Here is an 18,334-nt window from a genome sequence, read left to right on the forward strand (position 1 = left end):
TCAATAAATATGTGACTAGAACTTTACAGAATAAATCATTATTTCAATGTCAAAAAGCTAACTAAATATTGCCAAATGTAGCATACATCTGTAATTTCAACACCCGAGAGAAAAAAACAAAACAGGAGCTTAAGGTTATTTTTCCATACACGTCAAACCCAAGGCCAGACTGTCTACAAGAAATTGTCTGAAAACAACAACCAAAAAAATCAAATACCAAAATAATTGAAAAAAAGCAACTCATGGTTTGAAGCATCATGATTAAAACTGCAAAACAAAGGTGAAACACTTAAAAGCACTTCTAAGGGGAAACTGATCACGTTCAAGAATGAAGATGTGTCAAAAAAGTGAACACACTAAAACTGATTAATCCAGCTGCCCCAGAGGCATATTACACTATATCCAAGCTTACAGTTGAGTCATGCTGCTCAACTACTTCATTGTCAAAATATGGGTAACTTTCAACTTGGGAAGCTGCAGACTGCCGATAAGCAAACAATGAAGGTGACAATGAAGGATGAAACCAGGTCTTCATATAACAATTCCCTTTTAAAAACCAGAAGGAATTTTTTCTTAAAGGTATTAAGACTTCAACTTCAAAGATAATTGGGCCATCCGACTTTCAGACCCTTACACATTATCCATAGCTCATCTCAGGCTCCAAATGAAACACAGGAGCTGCCTTTACTTCAACTCAGTTCCTTCTGTCACAGAAAACTCTACAGATTCCCTTCAAATATTTCAGAAGCAGTACCCTCCAAACCATTTTGCTTGTTAGTTTATTCTGCTTTTTAGTTTTCTGGCAGGCTTGCTAAGGAAGCCAGGCCTGTCTCCAACTGACACCCCCCCACACACACACACCCACACCCAGCCTCGTGGTCCTACGATTACAGGTACAAGCCACTACACTAAGCTCCTCCAAACCATTTTATGATGTCTCTGGGGACACATCAACAAATCAATTAACGTAACCAACGAAACTTGCTTCACAGGTTGAAGAAGTCAACTGTAAATCCTAAACAGGTTCTTATCAGACTTTGTGGGTTCCACTCTAGGCAATCAGGTGCAGCACAAGGCTTGCATTTTAAAACCAAGGGCCAACAGCAGATCTTGTGTTCCTCCAAGAAGCTCTTAATAGTTCTCCCCTTCCCTCTGCGTGGACTGGCATTCCAGGGGCACCAACTCTCAAAGAAGACATTTCAACTACGGGTCGTGTTCTAATAAAATAGGTACCCTGCCTTGTTTCCTATTAGAAGAGAAATGAATGAGGCACTGCAACTGGGAAATTTGTTATGTACCCAGCCTGCAACTACGCTCCGGGCGGGATTCAACGAGTCTCAATCCGGCATTCCACGTTTTCTAAGGAGCGAGGAGCTGTTCCGAAAGGAGCGGAGGCAGCAGCTCACTTTAGGCCTGATGGCTCCAGCGAATAGAAAAAGTGCTGAAAGAAGACAAGAGGCCTGGCAGTTTTGGCGCGTAAGAAAGAGCCGGAACCTCCCACCACGACCGACTACGCCGTCCCGCAGACTCCCGCCGCTCCGCTCGGGGTGGGCACCGCAAACTCCCAAGCCGGGCGACTCGGGACACCTCACTAGAAAGGACCGCGGACTGAAGACAACCCTGGGCCCGAATCTTAACTCTGGCTGTAGTTCACCCTCTCCTCGGCCGAGAAGTCTGGTTTCGCCTCCCGGCGCGGACCCAGGCCGCACTCACCTCCCCAAGCGCGGGAGGCGAGCCTCCCTCACCTCCGCGGCGCCTAACGCAAACCGTCGCCGCCAAGGCCGCTCGCTCTTAAAAAAAAAAAAAAAAAAAAATAGAAACCAAGCAAGAACAACGGCTTAAAGGAAGCAAACACACTTTGCTTTTGTATTCCTTTTGACCCTTCGGGGCTTCCTGTTCCTTACAGCCACAACACATTTCCACCCCGCTTCCGGCGGCATAGTCCAATCAACAGCTCCCTCCCTCCCGGAGCGCCTCGTGGAGATCCGGTGCTTCATGACCGTATGGAGAGATCTGATTGGCCCGTTCACCCTTCGGCAAGGGGATTAGCCAGTTCATTCCAGGCTGGCGGGCTGGAACGCGGCGTCACGTGACACAAGCCTGGCCCGATGATTGGCTGTCTGAGAGCGAGGGCCTGCCACCGAGGAAGGGGTGTTTCCTAGGGGACTGAGGGAGGGCCCGGGCTGTGCGAAGCGGGGGTGGGCCCTGCGCGTAATGGCAGTGCCGTGTCTCCGCGTCCATCTTTACCGCTCTCTCGGACCTGTCACAAAGGAGTCGCGCCGCTGTCGCTGTCCGCTCCCTCCGGTGGGCCCAGGAGCTGGTGAAAGTCAGTGCCCCAGCCCGACCGCGCTGCTCTGCGAAGCCCCTTGGGGACGTGGCCGGGGAGGGAGCTTGAGGGCTAGCGACGCCTGTGAGGAAAGGGAACAGCCGCTGGAGCCCGGGTCGGAGAGACTGTACTGGGGCCGTGGCCGTCTCCGGGCAGGGGTCGTGGAGAGAGTGGCGTTGGTCAGAGCCTGGGAAGCAGCCGGAACCCTCTCCTCGGAGGCCTGAGCTGGAGGCGCCTGAAAGCGGTTCCTGGAAGAGGGTGTTCCCCTTTCGGGGATCTTGACTGGAGGAGGTCCTGGGGTCACCCTCCCGAGGAGACTGCGGCCAAGGTGAGGAACAGGTACCACCTCGGGAGGCTTCTGGCGCGGAGGGACGCTCGTTCGGGCTCCCCGAAACCGAAGGGGTCGAGGGGCGTACGTCGTGTGCAAAAGGGATTCCTTTGGGGGAGTTTCCGTTTCAGTGGGAAGCCGACCTCCCCTGGGATGGTCTGGTGGTGCCTTGGGGTGGGGAGATCTACGTGGAGAGAGGCTGTAGAGAGTTCTTCGCCTTAGGGAGAGAGGCTGGAGGCGGGAGCCAGACCTAGCGGATTCTCCTGCTCTCCAGGCCCGAGCTAAATATTAAGTATAAAACCCTTGGGCTGGGCAGCTTTCTGGTCAGTCCTTTCCATTGGGAAGAGTCAGGGTTCTGGAGTCTGACCAGGTGTCCCAGAGTAAGGATTCTGCCGCCTCTGGCCTTCGCGCCAGAGTGGGACAGGGGAGTCATCCCGCCAGCAGCACCCCCTGCGAGCCTCCAAATTCTGCATTACTTCCTGCCCGCTGTCTGCTTCACTCTCTCCCTGTTCTTACAGAAGGAGACCTAGTTAGAGCGGCTGGGGTGAAACTCTTGAGATTCTGTCTTGGGTAGATGTCTGAGTTAAGGTTTCGTCCCCTGGAGTGATGTACTTTGAACTTTTTAAAGTTGGCAGTGTCTGTTACGGTCCAAGTAGAGTCGTGCCGTCTCCCAGGCTCCTCACCCATCTGCTTGTCCTTCCTTAATTGAAGTGACTTGACATCTTAGAGCTTTCTTCTGTAAAATCATCAACCGTGTGTGAAAGTAAGATAGTGTAATGGATTGCTGTTGGGAAATAAAAGTGTTTTCTAATCTGTATAATGTTGATGTAAGAGATTAGCATAAATACAGGTGTTGATAACCTATAGAGCTCTGAGAACCATATATTTCTGAGTGAAATGTTACAGTCTAAACCCTGCCTGCTTCCTCGCCATGAAGAGGTTTCCAGCTTTTGTTTAAAGAGTTTTATTTACTTTCCACTTCTAATCGTACTGGTAGGAGTTAGCTCTTCCTTCGGGAAGTTTCTCTTTAAGTAATTTGTTCTAAATATTGTAGGCTCACTTTTTCTTGTATGTGTGCTTTGGCCTTTGAATGGCTACAGGTAGTGAAGGCTAGGCTGCATCCCTCAATTGTAATTTGTAAATGAGCCTGTAGTTTTTTTCTTTCCTTGAATTCTGCCTTCTGGTACCTCCAGAGTATAGCTTACAAGGCACTTTTCACTTTTCATTTTATGTAGAGTTTGCATTTCTTGGGATGATAACTTGCTGTGTAGATCCATGTTATTACAAGACTACAATAATCAAATAATAATCTCTGTCAGTATGCGACACTTCATAACTTTTGGTTAATGGCACTTGTTAGAGCTGCATTGTTAAGAGCTGATGTCCCAAAATTTTAGGGATTTCCTTGTGTGTGTTTTTTTAAGTAGGGTTTTTATTATTGTCTTTTTGAAGTAGGCTTTTTGTTTTAAAGTTGACCTGAATTTTCTGGTTTTTAATCTTATGTTTCCTGATTGTTTGTTGGTCTTTTGTTTTATTTTCTGTGGTAGTTTTGTGAGCTTCTTGATTTCCCAGGATACATGGTGCTCAGGGCTTCTGTTTAATAGCATGTTAAGTTCTGCTTTTTGCTGTTTTTATAAGCCCTTTTTTTTCTAGATTCAATTTTTCTTTTAAAGATTTATTTATTTTATATGTATGAGTACACTGTAGCTGTACAGATGGCCATGAACCATCATGTGGCTGCTGGGAATTGAACTCAGGACCTCTGCTGGCTCCGGCGCATTACACTGTAGCTGTCTTCAGACGCACCAGAAGAGGGCATCAGATCTCATTACAGGTGATTGTGAGCCACCGTGTGGTTGCTGGGATCTGAACTCAGGACCTTCGGAAGAGCAGTCAGTGCTCTTAACTGCTGAGCCATCTCACCAGCCCTAGATTCAATATTTTTAAGCTATTGATTATAGAAAGTATTCCCACATGGTCTATGTAGACTTTTTATGCTTTGTCAGCAAAATAACTTCTTTTAGTAAGTATTAAGAAGGGGAACTTGATACTTACAAATGCTTAGCATTGTACATAATAGTGTGTTGTTTTTCTGCGCTGAATAGGGTTTTGCTATATATTCCTAAGCATGCCTGAAACCTGTGGTCCTCTTGCCTCAGCTTCCTAAATGGTCAGGCCGTGGGTGTGTACTATACCCAGGTTTAGTTTTTGTTTCTTGTGTTTAGAGACAAGGTCTTCTTATATAACCCTGGCTGGCCTGGAACTCAGATAACTTGCCTCTGCCTTAGGAGTGCTGGAATTAAAAGTGTGTTCCACTATGTTCAGTGAAGTAGATTTTATGATTGAGAATCACCTTGAAGGTTTTAGAATACAACTTTTTTTAAAATACTCTAAAATCTGTGTAGCTTAAAAAAACATTAGGAATTCTATAAATTCTTTTCTGCAAAACAAATTTTAAAAGGATTTTATTTAGGGTGTTGGTGGTGGCCCATGCCTTTAAATCCCAGTACTTGGGAAGAGACAAGTGAATCTCTCTATGAGTTCAAGGCCAGCCTGGTCTACAGAGTGAGTTCCAGTGAAGCCATGCTACAGAGAGAAACCCTGTCTTGAAAAACAAAAACAAAGGATTTTATTGTTAATATTTTAATTATGTGTAGGAAGGGGACTGTGGCACATGTGTGCAGGTACCTTCTGTAGCTAGAGGTGGTGATCCTCTGGAGCTGGAGTTTTAGGGGCTGTGAGCTTATTAGTTAGTGCTAGGGACAGAACTTGGATGCTCTGTACCACCGAACCATCTCTCCAGCCCTATTAGGAATTCTTGAAGATGGGGATCTCCATTATAAAACACTAGATGTAAAATTTTCTGTATTTTAGGGTCAGATCCTTGTAAAATGTAATATTCGTTGTGGGTCCTAAGTGTAAAGGGGGAAGTCAGCAGGCACCACAAATGACCAACTGACCCAGACATCAATTTCAGCCGCCTCCTCCTCCTCCTCTCCTTTTCCTCTTCTTCCTCCTCCTCTTCCTCCTCCTCCTCTTCTTCCTCTTCCTCCTCACCCTCCTCTTCCTCCTCCTCCAAGCTTTTGGCATTTTTAAGGCACCTGCCATTGAGTTGGATGGATTTTTTTTTCCTGGTAGTTAAATTTAAGAATTGAAAAACAGAATAGTCAGGAAGGAAAGAATGCCAAAACCTAGGCCACTGCCCTTGGGAAACTTTTATAACTTTTAGTAGGATAAAAGAACGAATATTTTCTCCTCTAGTAGGAGTTACAAGCACTGATGAGCTGCCCTGGGTCCTCTGCAAGAGCAGGGTGTATTCTTGGTATACTCCTAGAATTTAGTAAGGATTTATCTCTACGTGTGACTCTCTTACTGCTTGAAATTACAGTATCCAGGCATAATTCCATGGGTCCTGTACACTTTAATTAGAAAGTCTGAAATTTCTTCCTCAGCAAGTGTATTATCACTCTGTAGTTTTATATTTCAGAGGTGGTTTTTTCTTACTTCTACCTCCTAAAGAATTAAGTTTCCTCTTCTTTTGTTCACTGAATGCACTATTCTCAGAATATGAGTCCTACTCTACCCTCCTCATGTGAAGCACAACTCCTTTATTCAGTTCTTATTGCTCCGTCATTGTCTTAGTTACAGATGCCAATATACTAACTTACCAAGTTAGTTTTTAAGGCTTAATAAAATATTGTATTTGTTACCTCAGACTAAATCAATTAGGATTTACTGCAATTGGACAGGGGAGATGATTCAGTGGGCAAACATATTTACTCATAGATGCCTGAGGATCTGAGTTCAAATCCCCATAACCCATGTAAGACCATATACAGTGGGGTGAATTTATAACCCAGTGCTCTTACAGGGAGATGGGAGACAAAATTGGTAGGGTCTGTCTTTAGAAGTTGGCTAGCCTGATGTACAGAGAAAGACTGCTTCAAACAAGATAGGAGGCAATGACCAATGCCTAAGGTTGTCCTGGCCTTCCCACATACATATAACATATATCTGTAATCACATTTGAACACGAACACTCACAGATTTTTTTTTTAACAAAAAAATTTATTATAGTCTCTAGTACCTTTTTTCCCTAAGGTAATCTGAAGTTTTACATTGGTGCCTGAGACACTTGGCACCAATGTAAAACTTCTCACCTATCAGGTAGAGAATATGGATTTCTGCAGGACTCAGAAAGGGCTTAATTTGGGGAAGGGGAGGTTACAACATCCATATTGCCTCAGGATAGTCTGGTTTTCCATTGTGATTTCTGGTCTTTGTTGTCTTTATTACATTTACTGTTTAGCTTTAGTTTTATCGATTTAATTTTTAAACTTTCTGTTAATTTAACCATGCACTGTGATTTTTTTTTTTTGTTTTTTTGAGACAGGGTTTCTCTATGTAGTCCTGTCTGTCCTGGAACTCCTTTGTAGACCAGGCTGGCCTCTAACTCACAGAGATCTACCTGCTTCTGCCACCTGGGGGTGCTGGGTTTAAAGGCTTGCACCACCACCTCCTAGAACGACTTTTAATTTCTGAATTTTTAAAAATTAATTTTTGTTCTCTGTGTGTGCATGATGTGAGTGTGTGAGTGTGTTTGTGTGTGTGTGTGTGTGTGTGTGTGTGTGTGTAGATCAGAGAATGACTTTGTTTTCTCTTTCCACCCTTCCATGGATTCTAGGGATTGAACTCAGGTGGCCAGGCTATGTGGGAGAGTGCCTTTAACTCACTGGCCCTGCACTCCCAAAATTTGAGATGGTGTTGCAGTGCAGTTGCTAGTGCTAAATTACAGTCTTCTAAGAACGTGCCCATACAGAGGCACGTCAATGTGATCAGGCACTGTGTGCTGGGGCCCACAGCCTCCTTCTAGAGGCCCTCATATATTAGCCATAGACTTTGTTAGGGAGTTAAGTGTATTGTTTATTGCTGTCCTTCATCCCTAACCCAAGCGCCCTTTGCCAAGAGCACAGGGACATTTTTTCATCTTTGTTCAGAACCTGGTGTACATTTACTGAATGTTGCCATCACAATTTTTAAACATATTGTATTTTCTGTTTTGTAAATATTTTAACTTTCTAGTTTTATGTATTTTAGAATAAATTTACCTAGGTATTTATGACCCCAGCATCTATTAGAGCTGCTGGGTATACAACTGCATATACAATCAGGTGTTTTAGACGCCATTTTAAACAGATATTATTAAAGAAAATTTTGACATTTGTGCCACTTCTGTATGTTTCCTTTTCTTGATAGCATAGAGTTTTTTAATAGAAAAAGTAATTTTCCTTAAAACTTACGTGTTTTTGAATAATACAGCAACATGCTTCCTGCTATTGGGCCTACTGAGGGTAAGTAATCAAGAATATTTCATTTGTTTTTCTCCTCTCTTCTGCAGCCATCATTAGCACTTACTAACTCAGTTCTTAGAATTTTCTTTTTGGGTATAAGGCAAATTTTTTTCACCCTTAAGACTTCATTGAAGGATATTTACTGTTTGGTTGCTTCTTTTCACTTCTATTATTCTGAAAATTCCTTGCTCTTGTCAAGACCTAAATTTTAATTATTTCTTATATATATTTTGCTTATATATATGTGTAATGTGTGTGCATATGTGTATTATGTTTTCATGTAGCTGATCACGTGTTTGCACATGCACATGAAAACCAGAAGTTGTCATTGTCATCCTCAATTGCTTAAGGCAGAGTCTCTCACTGAACACAGAATGCATCTATCCAGTTAGTCTAGCTAGCCAGCTTCCGTGGGGATCCCATCTGCCTCCAAAGTGCTGGGATTGATTGCAGGTTGTCTGCCATGGGTGCCAGCTTTAATGTGGGTGATAAGGATCCAAACTCCAGTCTTCATCCTTTCGCAAGCACTTTACCCATAGAGCCATCTTCCCAGACACAGGGTTTTTGTGGTTATTGTTGTTGATGATGGGTGGTTTGGTTTGGTTTGGTTTGGTTTTTTAAGATGGAGTTTCTCTGTGTAACCCTAGCTGTCCTGGACCAGCTGGGCCTCGAACTCAGAGATCTGCCTGCCTCTGCCTTTTGAATGCTAGGATTAAAGGTGTGTACCACTATTCCCAGCTAGTTTTATTTTTGATTCATGTTTTGGATGCTGAAAGGTTTTGTCTTTTCTCCTTTGTAATTGGTCAGGTCAGGATTGTTTTCTATCTATTTTTCTGCCATAGTCCCACCTACTTCTTGCTATAAGTTTTTGACATCAATATCACTGCTATTGGATTAGAAACTTTCAACATTTTAGGTGAAAATTTTTCCAGGTTCTCTTTCAGTTCAGAGAGATGACCTAATTTTTTCCAAAGATGTTCTTTCTTAAACCAGCCTTAGCACATAAGAGGAGAATCCATCCTGTGCTTGTCCCAGCCACTTGAAGGTTACAGTCTAGGGGATAATAGTCCCCTGTATAACCTAAGCCTCAAATATTCAACACCATTGCTGACATAATTTTGGACACTTGAGTCATGTAAAAAATATCTTATCAAGGTTGCCTTTCCTTTTGGGTGTATAGTGAAATTCCAGTCAAATATAATCATCTCTTGATATGCAAGGGAATTTGGATCCTCAGGTCTCCTATAGATACAAGAATTTATAGGTGCTCCCTTATATAAGATGGCATAATATTTGTATATAACCTACATGTCCCTTCTCTGCTCTTTAAGCCATCTTTACACTACTTACACTACCTAGTAAAACATAAATACTACATAAGTAGTTAATAATGTATTATTTAGGGTGTAATAACCCAAGAACAACTTGTACATGTTTGTTAGCACATTTGATTGTTAGTTTTAATTGTCAATTTGACACAATCTAGAACCACTCTGGTGTCAGTGAGGGATTGTCCAGATTAAATGAGTCAGTGGACATGGCTGTGGGTAACTTTAGTATGTGCGAAGACCCAGCCAAAAAGTGGGTGGCACCATTCTCTGGGCTTGGGAGAAAGTGAGCTGATCATGGATTTATACATCCATTGCTATATGTTCCTGATGTGATATGACTAATTCCCTCAAGATCCTAGCTCTGTGATGTCCTTGCTATGATGGACTACCTGAACTGTGAGCTGAAATAAATCTCTTCTCCCCCAGTTTGCTTTTGCTGGGGTACTTTTTTCACAGCAATAGGAAGGAAGTTTCTTTTTATTTTTTTTATTTTTTTTTTATTTTTTCCATCTATAGTTAGTGGACCCTAATGTATACAGGACCCATGGAGATGGAGGGCTGTTTCAGGCTTTCCCTTTTCATCTCCAACAAAATAGCAAATGCTTTAGACCTTAAAATAAATAATTAAAAAAATCTTTAGGAGATTTGGAGAGACAGCTCCGGGGTTAAGAGCATTGGTTACTCTTTCAGAGGACTTGGATTCAATTCCCAGCACCTACATAGTGGCTGACAGCCATCTGGAACTCTCTTCTTCTGGCCTCTAGTACAGACACATGCAGGCAAAGCACCTATACACATAAAATAAAAAAAAAAACAATCAAAAACAAACAAACAAAAACTTTAGGTACCTTCTGTTTCAGCCTGGCATGTATGCTGTCAAAATAATATCTGTATTTCTTATCTTATTACAGTACTAAGTAATCAGTCTTGTTACGTAGTTTTCCTCCATCTAACCTTAATAATTAATAAGAAATCAGCTTTTTTAGATATCCTGCCAAATATTTTCAAAAACTTGTTTCTGGGTAATACTTCACATATTTTTCTTTTCTTCCTCTATGGCTACTGCAAGAACGCTGCTGGAAAGTACCCTACCTTGACAGAGTTTGAAGACACTGATATATGTATTTGATAAAACTCAGCATTTAGATACTTAATTTTATGATATATAAATTTAGCTTCTAAAAAACATTGCGGTCTAACTAATAATAGGTATGCTGAGTTATTGGAGGCAGTGGTTTCTCTAAAGTATATGGTTAACTTTAAAAATACATTTATCAAGACATAGATGGCTTGATGAGGATATAATGATGGATAAATTTGTAATAAAGCAAATACAAAATGTGAATTGTAGACTAAGTGGCATAGGGGTAATGGTTAGTTTATATTGTTGTTTCTCCTATGGGGCTGTAAACCCCTTCAGCTCCTTGGATCCTTTCTCTAGCTCCTTCATTGGGTGCATATGTAGCAGAAGATGGTCTAGTTGGTCATCAATGGGAGGAGAGGCCCTTGGTCCTGTGAAGGCTCTATGCCCCAGTGTAGGGGAATGCCAGGGCCAGGAAGCAGGAGAGGGTGGGTTGGTGGACAGGGGGAGGGGAAGGGGGAATAGAGGTTTTTTTCAGAGGGAAAACCAGGAAAGGAGAAAACAGGAAAGGGGATAACATTTGAAATGTAAATAAAGAAAATATCTAATAAAAAAAAGTTACTGTTTATAGTGAATTAGTTCTTTTGCTATATGCTTGAAAGTTTTTTTTTTTTTTTAAGATTTATTTATTTATTATATGTAAGTACACTGCAGCTGTCTTCAGAAACACCAGAAGAGGGCATCAGATCTCATTACGGATGGTTGTGAGCTACCATGTGGTTGCTGGGATCCCAACTCAGGACCTTCGGAAGAGCAGTGAGTGCTCTTACGCGTTGAGCCATCTCTCCAGCCCTGCTTGAAAGTTTTTATCATAAAATATTGGTTGAGAACAATAAAAGATGAAACCAGAAGTTTGAGACACACTATATTGAGAGAAAAATCCAAAAACATTTCCTAATGAGAGAAAAATCACTGAAACAGTATATAATTTGCCCTGCATGCTGTTTGGTTTAGCCTGAGGGCAGAAAGGCTAGAGAACATCCTATATCTTGTAGCACTGATTGGAGTAATGAGGTAAAGATCACAGTAGTTGGTATTTTGGACCTGATGACTTGTTTTCTATCCTTATGATCATTCATTCCCGACATAATCCTGAAGTCTTCTCAGGGAGAAAGAAGTTCTTACTGTCAGTGATGAGCTTAATAACTAATTGCAAGCAAATATTTGAAGAGATGAATCACTAATTCCTGAACCATTTGTTAGAGAGGGTTATAGCAGCTGGCCAAAACCTCAGTGGTGGGGTTTGAGGGTAGAGGCTTGTTTTTTTATTTGTTTGTTTGTTTGTTTTTGCTGGCAGTGAGACAGTAAATACCAGACTCTCACTAATTTAACATGAAATTTACAAAGATCTACTGAGTTTGTTGGCTTCTCTTTCTTTTTCTTTTTTCTCATAGGAATTTTGAAAACTTTAAATGTACAGATGTAATAAAAATGCCTCACTTCAAAGATATGTATTTACAAATGCTGTATTATCATCTTGCAGCAAAATGATAACTAAGAGTGATGGGTTAAATTGTTGCCATTTGGATGGCGAGAAAGTTCTCTTTGATTCAGTTGAGGCTTGCCCCAGTCACAGATACAATAGTTGTTTTTGTTTATGTTTGGTCTTAAAATTGACTTCATGAGATAATGGTGAGAAGACAATGTTGAAATTTATAGACATTAAAAATGTATTGCCTTTACATAATCTCTAGTCTTCAACTCTGGATAATAGTGCCCATAAGCAGGCTATAATGCTTCATAGGGTATATTTAGTGGAAAATACTATATGGAACTATTTTTATTGTTTTTCATCAATTAAAGTGTTTCATTATGAAATTTTCATACATGCAGATTTAAGCCCTCCCTTACTCCCCCAATTTTGTAGTTATAACAGTTTTCTAATGACTATTTTGATTATCGTTGCCAAACGTTCAAAAATAATCTGTTTATTTTTCTGGAAGGGAATATTGACATATTTGCTCTCACAAGAATCACCATTTAGTATTTTAGTTATCCGAAAATTCGTTCAGTAGATGGCAGGTTCTTTGGTAGGTACTGATAGTGATTTCCAGACTTGGCTGCCATCAGAATCATCTAGGGAGCTTTGAAGTAGTCACGAGTGTGGGCCACATCCTGGAGAGGATTCTGACTCTTTAGAGTTATTGTGAGGTAAGAATTGTTCCTTCTTCCCTCTTGTAAAGTGTATCCATGGTCAGATTCCTTGGAGTGAATGCCAGTGAGTATAGCAGAGCTGAGACTTGTACCCAGGGCTCTCTGATTGTAATGTCCATGTACTGTGCTTGTGCTGTAGGTGGCCTCTGGTGGCCTGTGTGAAATAGATAGCTGAGGGTACTGTCTTGAAACAGTGGTCTTTGGGAAAAAAACATTTTCTTTAAAGGGAAAACAAAGTTGTTTGAAGTGTTATTGTTTAGCCTTAGTAGCCAAACAGTAAGTAGTCACAGCCTCTATCCTAGAGAAATATGTCATGAGTAGTTCCCATTTCTAAGAAAGAAGCTAAGCATTTGTAATACTGAAGGAGTCTGAAAGAGTTTATACTTTGCATATGCATGTACCATGGCTGTAAGCCTAAAGAATATGGCCATTTCATAAATTGTTTCAAGCTAATTGCTCTTGTCTTTCCTTTGTTATGTTCCATGAGTGATCCTGTGTGTAACACTTCATGGTTCCTTACCACCTACCTCACACCTGGTCATTACAGCTTTTTGTTAAGAAAAAGTCTCTAGCTGGTTGAAGTGGTGTATATCTTTAATTCTAGCATTTGGGAGGCAGAGGCAAGAGGATCTCTGTGAGTTTGAGGCCAACCTGAGTTCCAGAACAGCCAAAGCTATATAGTGAGATCTGCTTTGAAAAAACAAAACAAACAAAACAAAAGAAAGAAAAGGAAAGAAAGAAAAGTGTTAAAATCTCTAGTGTTAAAAGAATTGAAACTTTAAAAAATCCATTTCACTAGACTGGTAGCATTGTGCCCATGATCAAAGCGACTTGGAGACTGAGGCAGGAAGATCACTTGAGCCAGGAATTCAATGCCAAATTGGGTATGGACATTTTAGTGAGATTATTAAAAATAAAAAAATTTTTTAAAAATCCCTACACTGCCATTCCACTCCCAAAAAAAACATATCCTGCCTTACAAACTTATAGTAAGCATCATTTTTTGGGTTATTTAAGAAGATAGCTCTTTTGGGAGACATTGACCCAGAGTGTACTTGATTTCAAATTCAGAAATGGAAAAAAAAAAAAAAAAAAAAACCTTTAATTTTCCCCTCGTCACTTCAAACTTAGGTTTTAAAAATACCTGCATGTATGCTGAAAGGAGCCTGATACAGCTGTTCCCTGAGAGGCCCAGCCAGAGCTTTACAAATACAGCCAACCATTGGACTGAGTGTGTGTGTGTGTGGGGGGGGGGTCCTCAACAGAGGAATTAGAGAATGGACTGAAGGAGCTGAAGGGGTTTGCAACCCCATAGGAAGAACAACAATATCAACCAATCAGACCCCCCAGAGCTCCCAGGGATTAAGCCATCTACAAAGGAGTACACATGGCTCCAGCTGCTTATGTAGCAGAGGATGGCCTTGTCAGCATCAATGGGAGGAGAGGTCCTTGGTCCAATGAAGGCTCAATAGATGCCCCAGTGTAAGGGAATCGAGGGCTGTGGGGGAGGTGGGAGTGGGTGGGTAGGTGGAGGAACACCCTCATAGAAGCAGGAGGAGGGAGGATGGAATTGGGGGTTTCCAGGAGGTGGGGAAATTGGGAAAGGGGATAACATTTGAAATGTAAATAAAGAAAATATCCAATAAAAAAGAAAACAAACAAAACACCTGCATGTATGGAGTTTCTTCTAATCACTTTGAAATTATAAAAATTATTGAAATTTTTTTAAAATTTACATTAAGGAAGTAATCTGTATTTATGCAAGCCTTAGGAAAATAATTTTACGTAGAATGAACTCTAAGATTTGAGATCCAACAAGCTGCCTTCATCATAGGCACTTTTAACATTGCTTTTTTCTTTTTTTTAAGATTTATTTATTGTTATATGTGTTTACTTGCACAAGATTGTGTGTACCATGTTACTCGCAGGAACCCTTGGAAACCAGGTTCAATGGAACTGGAGTTGCAAGTGGTTATGAGTGGCTATGTGGGTGCTAGGAACCAAATGTGGCTTCTCTGGGAGAGCAATAGGAGCTCTTAACCTTCAACCCATTTCTCCTGCCTCTTAATATTGTTCTTGTAAATTATGTTAAATAACTTTATGTCTGATGTCATTAAACTGTAATTTTTTTTTTTTTATTTTTTTTTTTGGTTTTTCTAGACAGGGTTTCTCTGTGTAGCCCTGGCTGTCCTGGAACTCACTCTGTAGACCAGGCTGGCCTTGAACTCAGAAATCCACCTGCCTCTGCCTCCCAAGTGCTGGGATTAAAGGCGTGCACTACCACTGCCCAGCTAAACTGTAATTTTTATAGGACTTGTTCTGTCTCCTTCAGATCTTTGTTTCCTGCGACTTAAGCTAATTTTGACATTCTGAGATCTTTTTAAGTTATTTTTAGTGCCAGGTTGTCCCTTGCTCAGGTATGGCTTCCCCCACTTACTGTTTCTGGTTAGACTGAGGGTGTTATTTGTATCTTGTGTCCCATTCTGCTTTATAATGATGATGTGTAAAGCATTAGAGAAGCCCATGAAATCTTTTCTGCTCTGGCAACATGGAGCACATTCATGGGCTCTGACCATTCTGAGAAAGCAGTTTAGAATTAGCACTTCACCAGGTAGTGGTGGTGCACGCCTTTAATTCCAGCACTTGGGAGGCAGAGGCAGGTGGATTTCTAAGTTCGAGGCCAGCCTGGTCTACAGAGTGAGTTCCAGGACAGCCAGGGCTATACAGAGAAACCCTGTCTCAGAAAAAAGAAAAAAAAAAAAAAAAGAATTAGTACTTTTATGGGGATGATGCCTTTTCTTAAAGAACACCTGTGCTGAATCTTGGGCCACTCTCTTCCAGCATCCCCAAAATGCTAATAGATCTAGCAACAGATGTTTATACCATAATGTGTAAAAAAAAAAACTAGCTTTTAAAGAGTCAAAGTTTCTTTCTGTCTTTTCTACCTGCCTGTTTTCTTCCTTCCCTCCCTTCCTGCCTTCCTTCCTTCTTTCTTTCCTTCTTCCACCCCTCCTTCTCTCTTCCTTTCTTCTTTCCTTTTTCCTTCCTTCCCTCTTCCTCTTCCTCCCTTCCTTCTCTCCCTCCCTTCCTTCCTTCCTTTCTTTTTTTCAAGAAAAGGTTTTTCTGTATAGCCCTGGCTTTCCTGGAACTCACTGTAGGGCAAGTTGCCTCTACCTAAGTGCTAGGATTAAAGACTCATGTCACCATTGCCCTGCTAGCTGAAGTATATTTCTATAAATTGGTAAGATAGCTCTGTGTATATTGCATAGGAAGTTACTGAGCTTGGTATCTTAACACTAGTAACGCAGCATTCAGGAAGCACATGAAGAAGGATTGCTGCAAGCCCAATCCATGCTGAGTTTAAATTAGCCTGGGCTACAGAGATTCTGTCTCAATAAATAAATAAATAAATAAATAAATAAATAAATCCAAAGAGTAGCATTTGTGGCCTCAGATAGAAAGGAAAAACTAATTTTCAAGTGCCTAATAATTGGTATATAAGCAAGCAGATGTATAACAAAGGTTATTGAACAAGAAGGGCCAAATGTGTGCATTTAAGCTCACACATGTAACAGAGTCTTGCTATATAATCCACAGTGGCCTTTAAAAACTCATAATCCTCCTGCTTTAAACTCCCAAGTGCTAGAATTTGCAAGCATGTGCTACTAGGCCTAGCTTAGAGCATGCGTTCTTAAATGTCACTTGGTCTTTTTTAGAAATCAGCATAGTTTATAAAACTATATAAATATTGATACTTACAAATATATCTAACAAATATTTTTATATTATATGTATATTATATTCATTATTTATATAGTTGTCTTATATGTATGTTATATTTATATATTTACAGATATATATTTTATATTATATATTTATATAAAATGTTTATATAAATATATAAACAGAATTTATAAACCTTTTAACTGTATAAAGTTATTTCTTGTTTCTTTCTCTGTTCTTTAAGCACAGAAAACTCTTGATTATCTATTCTCTAGAGGAGGAATTGTGCCCTGGCCTTCAGAGTAATAGGAATGTTATGCTTTTTCTGGGTTTAGTATGTGTTATATGTTAAAAATCTGTTTCCAGCTGAGTCCTTATGTCATGTTCTTACCTATATATTCAGTTACATCCTTTTTAAGTACAAACTTCAAATTTTAAAGGCAGCCTCACTGGTTTGAAGGAAACAGTCTGAGGGCAGTAATATCTCTCTATTCCCATACTTCCATTCTCTTTCTGGTACTTTGTGAAATTATATACACCATTGTGTGTGTGTGTGTGTGTGTGTGTGTGGTTATGTTACATGTATACATTTACAAGTTACCTGCCCTTTTTTTTTTTTTTTTTTTTTTTTTTTTTTTTCAAGACAGGGTTTCTCTGTGTAGCCCTGGTTGTCCTGGAACTCACTCTGTAGGCCAGGCTGGCCTTTTTTTTTTTTAACCTCTAATAAAATTGCCCCCAAACCTTAAAGCAAAACAATTCTCATCTCTTTTTTAAAATTTTGTTTTTGTTTTTATTTTTCCCAAAACAGGACTTCTCTGTGTAGCTCTGGCTATTCTGAAACTTGCTCTGTAGACCAGGGTGGCCTCAAACTCAGAGATCTGCCTGCCTTTGCTTCTATCATTTATGATGGTAAGCACATTATGTGGGGTGAAACTAACCATCTATGGGTTCACTAAGAGCAAGGAACTGTGCCTTCCCTGTTTTTAATCCTTCTAGTCCCAGCCCTTGTGCTTAGCAAAAAGTGCTTAGAGTGTTTTCAGGAAGAGACAATCAGTATATTTTATTCTTAACTTTGTAGCAACAGACTAATCATTGTAAAGAATGTAACTTTTTATTATGAATTCACAATTTTCTAAACAGTCTTGCTTATGTAATAGAAAATAATTTGTCTACAACCACTTGCATGATTTCTATAAATATTCTCTCTCTTTCTTTCTCTCTCTTTCTCTGTCTGCCTCTGTGTGTGTGTGTGTGTGTGTGTGTGTGTGTGTGTGTGTGTGTGTGTTACATGTGCATATTCCCTCCAGACCAGAGCAGAATATGGGATGTCTTTCTCTATTGTTCTCTGTATTACTTTCTTGAGATAGAATCTCTTACTGAACCAGAAGCTGACCATTTTAGCTAATCTGGCTCCTTGGAATCTACCAGAATCTGGCTCCCAATACTGGGTTACAAGCACATACTGCTCTGACCAATCTGTTATGTGAGTGCTGGAGATCTGAACGTGGGTCTTACCCACTGAGTCATTTCCCCAGCCTTGACTTCTGTAAATTCTTGAGTGATCTTTCTTTAAAAATTAGTATAATTTCCATCACTTAAGAGAAACATTCTTTTATTATTAGACAGCAGCTATGATATTAGTATCATAACTTTTCCCACAACAGACATCTGTAATTAGATATTTTATTTGAAACATATTAAATTGTCCCATATGTTTAAATAAAGGATATGATTCATTTTTTTAATCACAGAAGGAGCCTTTGAAAATGTTCTACAAATTTATCAAATGTATTTCTGTAGAGATAAGAACTACATATATGTTTTTTAAACATTTATTAGAACTCCTATAGCTTATAAGGATATGGCTTAGCAATCAACTTTGTAATGTAATGACTGATAAGAAGAAGTTGTTGGAACTCAAGAAGATGGAAGACCAAAAGGTGGACATTTCATTCCTTCTTAAAAGGGGGAACCAAATAC

The 18,334-nt window shown here is 40.4% G+C and overlaps 2 protein-coding genes across 4 annotated transcripts in view; one reads left to right on the forward strand and one right to left on the reverse strand.

Annotated features, from left to right (window-relative positions):
- Psme3ip1 (proteasome activator subunit 3 interacting protein 1) overlaps nt 1–2,214 on the reverse strand; it is a 32,118-nt gene extending 29,904 nt beyond the window's left edge. Inside the window, exon 1 of one of the 3 annotated variants that reach the window (XM_031340916.1) lies at nt 1,905–2,214. The gene's annotated coding sequence lies outside the window, so the exon portion shown is untranslated. The other 2 variants (XM_031340915.1, XM_031340914.1) reach the window with 2 other exon arrangements.
- The window catches only part of Rspry1 (ring finger and SPRY domain containing 1), a 52,012-nt gene continuing 35,873 nt past the window's right edge, over nt 2,196–18,334 (forward strand). The window contains exon 1 of the mRNA XM_031340913.1: nt 2,196–2,654. The gene's annotated coding sequence lies outside the window, so the exon portion shown is untranslated. The remainder of the gene's footprint in view (nt 2,655–18,334) is intronic.

Source organism: Mastomys coucha, unplaced genomic scaffold (genome assembly GCF_008632895.1).
Source record: "Mastomys coucha isolate ucsf_1 unplaced genomic scaffold, UCSF_Mcou_1 pScaffold22, whole genome shotgun sequence".
Classification (NCBI taxonomy): Eukaryota; Metazoa; Chordata; class Mammalia; order Rodentia; family Muridae; genus Mastomys; species Mastomys coucha.